This window comes from Mobula hypostoma, chromosome 1, assembly GCF_963921235.1.
Source record: "Mobula hypostoma chromosome 1, sMobHyp1.1, whole genome shotgun sequence".
NCBI classification, from domain to species: Eukaryota; Metazoa; Chordata; class Chondrichthyes; order Myliobatiformes; family Myliobatidae; genus Mobula; species Mobula hypostoma.
Genome location: NC_086097.1, coordinates 3,786,480 through 3,794,018, shown reverse-complemented (window position 1 = coordinate 3,794,018; position 7,539 = coordinate 3,786,480). Strand labels below are relative to the sequence as shown.

Here is a 7,539-nt window from a genome sequence, read left to right as displayed (position 1 = left end):
TTTTGAGTCTGGTGGTCCTGGTGTGGATGCTACGTAGCCTCCTCCCTGATGGGAGTGGGACAAACAGTCCATGAGCAGGGTGGGTGGGACCCTTCATGATGCTACTGGCCCTATCTATATATATGTCCTTGATGGCAAGTAGGCTGCTGCCGCTCTTCCGATGGTTAAATATACCTCTCATTGCGCTCCAGTTGGCTGGTGTACCAACATATTTCACTTTTCATGGTTGGTCACGCACTTGTACAAAAATAGAACAGCTTTTTACCCCCTCTCTAACCTTACACAGAGGACAGAGTGAAGAGACAGCGGGCAAGGCAGCACTACCTCGTCAACTCGGGAAAAGGCTCCCAACCGCCGTTGCGCTGCGGGAACCAAGAGACAAGTGGTTGTGACTGCGCCGCGACCCTGACAGCCGGTAATGTCACCATTCGAACCGGGTTAAAATCTCTGCAAACTTTACGCAGCGCCTACCGCGTTCGTTTGATACGGTAATGTGGAATTGTAACGATAACGAAAAAAAAACAAGATTTCGGTTTTAACCATAGGCACTAAAATAATAATAATAACTTATTTATAAAGTATTTTCAGACAGACGATGTAGTTCAAAGTGTCTTACAATGGGATGAATTGCAAACATGAAAATGAGAAAAAAAAGAAAATAAAAGACAAAAAGATGTCAGTTAAAAACAAGGTTAAACAAACAGGTTCTGGCTGACGTTTAAAAGTGTTAACTGAGCCTACAACCCTCGTAGTTGAATACCACAGTTTAAGAGCGCAGTTCAAAGAAGCTGATCTGCCAATTTTCTTTTGAAGGAGATTGTTTAAAATTAAGAGACCAGCAGGAGAAGACTTGAGAGCTCTAGCAGGATTATAAAGCGAAAGTGATTCTGAGATGTACTCCAGACCCAGACTATTGAGAGTTTTTAAAACAAGAAAAATAACTTTAAAATCAATTCTGAAAGATACAGGAAGCCAATACAGAGTAGCCAGGACGGGGGACTCATGCCCCCTCATGCTGGTTTTGGTTAAAGGGCTTAGAGAAAAGATAATGCACGCAGGTTTTCTCTCGAATTTTTGGTGACTTGCGGTTTAAAATGAAGGATAATCTCTGAACCGAGCGGGGAAAGTTTGTTCTGTCTCGGCAAAGTCATTTCCAGGAGCCGCAGCGCGCTGGATGCGTTGCGGTGTTTACATGGTGGTGTCACAGGGGGTTAGAGTCAGACTGCACAGCTGTAGGCTTCCGTCAGCTTCTGTTTTCAGAATCCTTCTGGAAAGCCAAACCGGTCACGGGATAGCCCGGTGGGAGATGATCACATATTCCACCTAAAATATACAGTACATCGAAACATTTTGTTTTGGTTTAATGGAGACTTCGGAGTTCAACCAGAAACACCGGTATGTTAAACGGCCAGTGAACTTTTTCCTGTAAACTCTCCGTGGTCACCATGTTCTCGTGTTTCAGGAGACATTTCACTGTAAACTCTCCGCGGCGAGACAATGTTTTCACTTCGTCAGTTTTGTTTACCCGCGATCCTGTTGCATGAGGCAGGAACCATTTACATCTCGAAACTTGGGGCAAGATTACATGTTCAGCACTGGCAAATGACCCACGGAGATGCACTATTTTCAGCTGGGGAAGAGTTGTATGTTAAGTTTTCTGGTGCTATATTTCACTGGGTTAGTTCTCCCCTATCTCACAGCGCTGCAATATTTGTAATCTTCCAGACTCCCTGCACCTTGCCTGTCTCTGATAGAGCTACAGGAATTCCTAGGCTGTTTGGAAATGGGCAAAGACGTGACAGATGGAATAGACTGTCGCAAAATGTCTGGTCATGCAGTTTGGTAGAAGGAATGAAGGCACAGACTATTTTCTAAACAGGGAGAAACAATACAAAAAATAGGAGGTGCTGAAGGACTTGAGAGTCCTTGTGTAGTATTCTCTGCAGGTTGATTCGGTGGTAAGGAAGGCAAATGCAATATTAGTATTCATTTTGAGAGGACTAGAAGACAAGACCATAGGCCAAAAGATACAGGAGCAGAATTGGGCCATTTCAGAGGCTCAATTGTTCCACTTATATCAGAGAATGTATGCAACATAAACCTGAAATTCTTAGCCTCTGAAGAAAGACCCCAGTGAATGAATTACATCGAGTCTGCTCCACCACTTCATCATGGCTGATCCAATCTTCCTCTCAGCCCCAATCTCCTGCCTTTTCCCCAAATCTCTTCATGCCCTGACAAATCAAGAGTCTATCAACCTCTGCCTTAAATATACATGAAGACTTGGCCTCCATAGCTGCCTGTGGCAAAGAATTCCACAGATTCACCATTCTCTGGCTAAAGAGGTTCCTCTTCATTTACGTTCCAAAACGATGCCCCTCTATTCTGAGGCCATGTCCTCAGGTCATAGTTTCTCCCACCACAGGGAACATCCTCTCCGCATCCGCTCTATTGAGGCCATTCAACATGCAATAGGTTTTAATTAGGTCACCCCTCATTCTTCTGAATTTCAATGAGTAAAGACCCAGATCCGTCAAATGTTCCTCATTTGACAAGCCTTTCAACCCCAGGTTCATTCTTGTGAACTTCCAATGCACCCTCTTCAATGTCAGCAAATACTTTTTTAGATAAGGGGCCCAGAACTGCTCCTCCTGGTGAGGCCTCACCAGTGCCTTATAAAGCCTCATCATTACATCCTTGCTTTTATACTGTCCCCCACCGTCCCCAATTACTACCCCTCCAGCATCGTTTTCCAGCAACTCGATATCTATTCTCATCTTGTTTTTACACTTTGCAATTCAGAAGAAACCTTTGGATTCCTTTTTAATATTATTGGCTAGCTTACTTTTGTATTCCATCTTTTCCGTCTTTATGATCTTTTTGATTGCATTCTTTTGGCTTTTAAAAGCTTTCCAATTTTCTAACTTCCCACTAATATTTGCTCTATTATATGCTCTTTCTTTGGCTTTTATGTTGGCTTTGACCTCCCTTGTCAGCCACACGTGCCATCCTGCCTTTAGAATACTTCTTCCTTTTTGGGGTGTATATATCCTGCACCTTCTGAATTGTTCCCAGAAATTCCAGCCATCGCTGCTCTGTTATCCCTGCCAGTGTTCTTTTCCAAGCAATTTTGGCAGCTACTTTCTCATACCTCTGTAATTCCCTTCTCTCCACTGTAAGACTGATAAATCTGACTTTAGTTTCTCCTTCTCAAACTGCAGGGTGAATTCTATCACATTATGATCACCTTCCCTAAGGGTTCCTTTGCCTTAAGCTCTCTAATCAATTCCAATTCATTGGACAACACCGAATCCAGATTAGCCGATCCCTTAGTGGGCTCCACCATGAACTGCTCTAAAAAGCCATCTCGTAGACATTCTAGAAATTCCTCCTCTTGGGATGCAGCACCAACCTGATTTTCCCAATCTACCTGCACATTGAAATTCATCATGACTATTCTAACACTGCTCTTTTACATGCATTTTCTATCTCCCATTGTAATTTGTAGGCCACATTTTTACCACTGTTTGTGGGTCTGTATACAACTAACTCCCATGAGGGTCTTATAACCTTTGCAGGTGCTTAAATGATTCAACATCTTCTGATCTTGTGTCTCTTCTTTCTAATGATTTGATTTCATTTTTTACCTCGCATGTTAAGTGCCCAGCTATAATCTCTCAGCCATGATTCAGTGATGCCTACTTTATCACACATGTCAATCTGCAACTGTGTTACAAGTTCACCTTACTCCATATACTTCATGCATTCAAACATAGCACTTTCAGTCCTGTGGTCACCCTTTTCAATTTTGTCCTCCTTTTTCATTGCAACTCCTCCTGTTGACTGCAATTTTCCTAATCAACAGCCTCTTCTTGCTAGCTGTCTCACTCACACTGCCTTTGTTTGTGAACCAACTACCTCATTCTCAGTACTATCACTCCAGTTCCCATCCCCCTGTCAAATGAGTCTAAACCCTCCCTGCTCTAACAAAGCTGCCTGCAAGGATATCGGCCCTTCTTGGGTTCAGATGTAACCCACCCCTCTTGTATAGATCGTACCATTCGGGAAGAGATCCCAGTGATCCATAAATTTGAACCCCTGCTCCCTGCACCAGTTCATCAGCCACGCACCACCTGCCTGATAATATTATTCTTACCCTCACTGGTGTGTGGCACAGGCAGCAATCCTAAGAGTTCTACCTTAGTGGTCCTGTTTTACAGCTTTCTGCTGAGCTCCCTAAGACTTTTCTTCAGGACCTCCTCACCTTTGCTAACTATGTTATTGGTGTCCATGTGTGCAAAGGCTTCTGGCTGCTCACCCTCCTCCTGTAGAATGCCATGGACCCGATCCGAGACATCCCCGACCCTGGCACCTGGACTGACATTGGAGAGGGTCCAGAGGAGGTTTGCGAGAATGATTCCAGTAATGAAAGGGTTAACTTATGAAGCGTGTTTAATGGCTTTGGGCCTGAAATCACTGGAGTTTAGAAGAATGAGTGGTGATCGCATCAAAACCCATCAAGTATTTAAAGGCCTTGGTAGAGAGGATGTGGAGAGGATATTTTCTATAGCGGAGAAGTCTAAATAGAGAGATGTCCTTTTAGAACAGAGATGAGGATGAATTTCTTTAGCCAGAGTGTGGTGAATCTGTGGAATTCATTGCCAGAGTTGTCATTGGGTATGTTTAAAACAGGTCTCCTAAGTTCTTGATTAGTCAGGGCATCAAAGGTTATGGGGAAAAGGCAGGAGAATAAAAGGGATAAAAAGTTAGCCATGTTGGATTCGTGGATCGGACTCGTTGGGCCGACTGGCCATTTCTGCTCCCATGTCTTATGGTCGTATGTTTATTTATAGTTGCAAAATGCTTAGCAATCAGTTGTGGACAATTGCCAAATAGTGAAATGAAAGATGATGCTGAGGATTTTGTCATCAACCAGTAGGAGAAAACAAAACTACTTCCATTCTTGTTGTTGATCTTCTTATTAAGGAGTATTCTGGAGTTCTGAGAATTAATTCAAGCAGCAACCAGTCTTCAGCTCTTATTGTAAATGGCAAGCAGTGAATTAAAGTAACAGCCTAAGAGATATGGCTTACAAAATGGTGACTATGGATCATTTGCATATCCAGCAGCCAATCATTAAGACAATGGGGTTGTGCTAATTGTGTTGGGGTTGTGATGGCCTGCATCAATCCAGGCAACCATCATTAAGGACTTCAATCACCCAGGACACGCTCTCTTCTCATTTCTGCAATCAGGGATGAGGTACAGGAGCCTGAAGACACACACTCAACATTTCAGCCACAGCTTCTCCCCCTCTGCCATCAGATTTCTGAATGGACGATCGACAATGAACCCATGAACACTACCTCTCTATTTTTTTGCTCTCTTTTGCGCTACTTACTTAATTTAATATTATATATATATATATTTCTTTTAGTAAATTATAGTTGTTAATATTATGTATTGCAATGAACTACTGCCACAAAACAACAAATTTCATGATATTTGCACCCTCCCTCATCCACCCCCTGGATCAGGGTCACATGAAGTCGTGGGAGCAGGTGAGTAACAGTGGATGGTCATATGAGCAGCTGGTGTATATTACAAGTTCTGGCTAAGTCACCACTGATACCGGGCAGACTATCTCTGAGAAGTATTGATAATAGCTGGGGTCACCTGTCTTGCAAAGACAGTGCCCAGAAGGAGGCAACAGGAATGGACTTCTGTTGAAAAATTTGCCATAGGAAGACCATGATCGCCCATGTCATATGTCATGGCACATAATAAATGAACGATCATATCATCCTGTCTTTATATTCTATGTGCTAGCTAATGAAGGCATGTATCCCATGTGCCTTGTTAACCATCTATTTATAATATGTCAGGCAATGCAGAGAAGGCTTGATCCAAATGTAGAGCAATGGAGATGATTTTGTGGTAATTGATAACTTTAATCATAAACAGCAAAAATAACAAGCCATAAGGGGCCCCAAAACAAGAGAGAACAGACACTAAAAATAACAAACTAATAGGTAACTGAAGGCTAGGAACAACTGGTTGAGGCTGGATGGTTCGATGGGTAAACAGGGATTGTGGCTGAGATCTAGGTTGAAATAGGGTACAGGTGATGAGTCAGGAACAAAGTGTCAGGCAACTCCTGTTAGCTGTGTGGAATCTGGGAGGTGCCTGCCTGTGCAGGCCTGACATAATCTTCTGGAATCTTTGGACACGTATACCAAACTTTCTCTGTTTCTCACTATTCCCTGGAGGTCAATAATTCATCGTGTGTGTCCTAGCCTTATTAGCTCTCACAAGGTGCATCATTTCACACATTTGACCCATTGAGTCTGCTCTGCCATTCAGTCCTGACTGATCCTTTTCTCCCGTCCTCAACCCCACTCCCCAGCTTTCTCCCTGTAGCCATGGCCAATCAAGAACCTATCAAGCACACCCAATTACCTGGCCTCCACAGCTGCCTGTGGTAATAAATTCCACAAATTGGAGGAATTTAAGGTGGGGGCTTATATGGGAAGCAGGGTTTGAGGGTCGGCACAACATTGTGGGCCGAAGGGCCTGTACTGTGCTGTACTATTCTATGTTCTGTGTTCTATGTTCTAAATTCACTACCCTCTGGCTAAAGACAGATGGTCACCCCTCTACCCTGAGGCTGTGCCCTCTTGTCCTCGACTCTCCCACCATGGGAAACATCCTTTCCACATCTACACTGTCTAGGCCTTTCAACATTCAAACAGTTTCAATGAGATCCCCCCTCATTCTTCTCAGTTCCAGTGAGTACAAACCCAGAGCCATCAAATGTTCCTCATATGATAAATATTTCATTCCTGAAAATATCCTTGTGAACTCATCTGAACCCTCTCCACTGCCAGCACATCTTTTCTTAGATGAGGAGCACAGTACTCAAAGTGAGGCCTCATCATTGCCTTATAAAGCCTCAGCATCTCATCCCTGCTCTTGTATTCTAGACCTCTTGAAATGAATGCAAATATTGCAATTGCCTTCCTCACCACCGACTCAACCTGCAAGTTAAGAACATAAGAAATAGGAGCAGGAGTAGGCCATCCAGCCCATCGAGCCTGCCCCGCCATTCAATAAGATCATGGCTGATCTGTCCATAAACTCAGCTCCATCTACCTGCCTTTTCCCCATAACCCTTAGTTTCCCTACTATGTAAAAACCTATCTAACTGTTTCTTAAATATATTTAGTGAAGAAGCCTCAACTGCTTCCCTGGGCAGAGAATTCCACAGATTCACCATTCTCTGGGAAGAACAGTTTCTTCTCATCTCCGTCCTAAATCTTCTCCCCTGAATCTTGAGACAATGTCCCCTAGTTCTAGTCTCACCTACCAAATGAAACAACTTTCCTAATTCTATCTTATCTATCCCTTTCAAAATTTTGTATGTGTCTATAAGATCTCCTCTCATTTTTCTGAACTCCAGAGAGTATAGTCCCAGGTGACTCTCCTCATTGAACGATCATGTGACCCTTCCATCTCTGGAATCAACCTGGTGAACTCTGC

The 7,539-nt window shown here is 43.3% G+C and overlaps 1 protein-coding gene across 6 annotated transcripts in view; it reads left to right on the top strand.

Annotated features, from left to right (window-relative positions):
• Window positions 1-276: 276 nt before the first annotated feature.
• The window catches only part of asb2a.1 (ankyrin repeat and SOCS box containing 2a, tandem duplicate 1), an 84,916-nt gene continuing 77,653 nt past the window's right edge, over window positions 277-7,539 (top strand). For all 6 annotated transcript variants that reach the window (XM_063043306.1, XM_063043315.1, XM_063043324.1 and 3 more), the window contains exon 1: window positions 277-415. The gene's annotated coding sequence lies outside the window, so the exon portion shown is untranslated. The remainder of the gene's footprint in view (window positions 416-7,539) is intronic.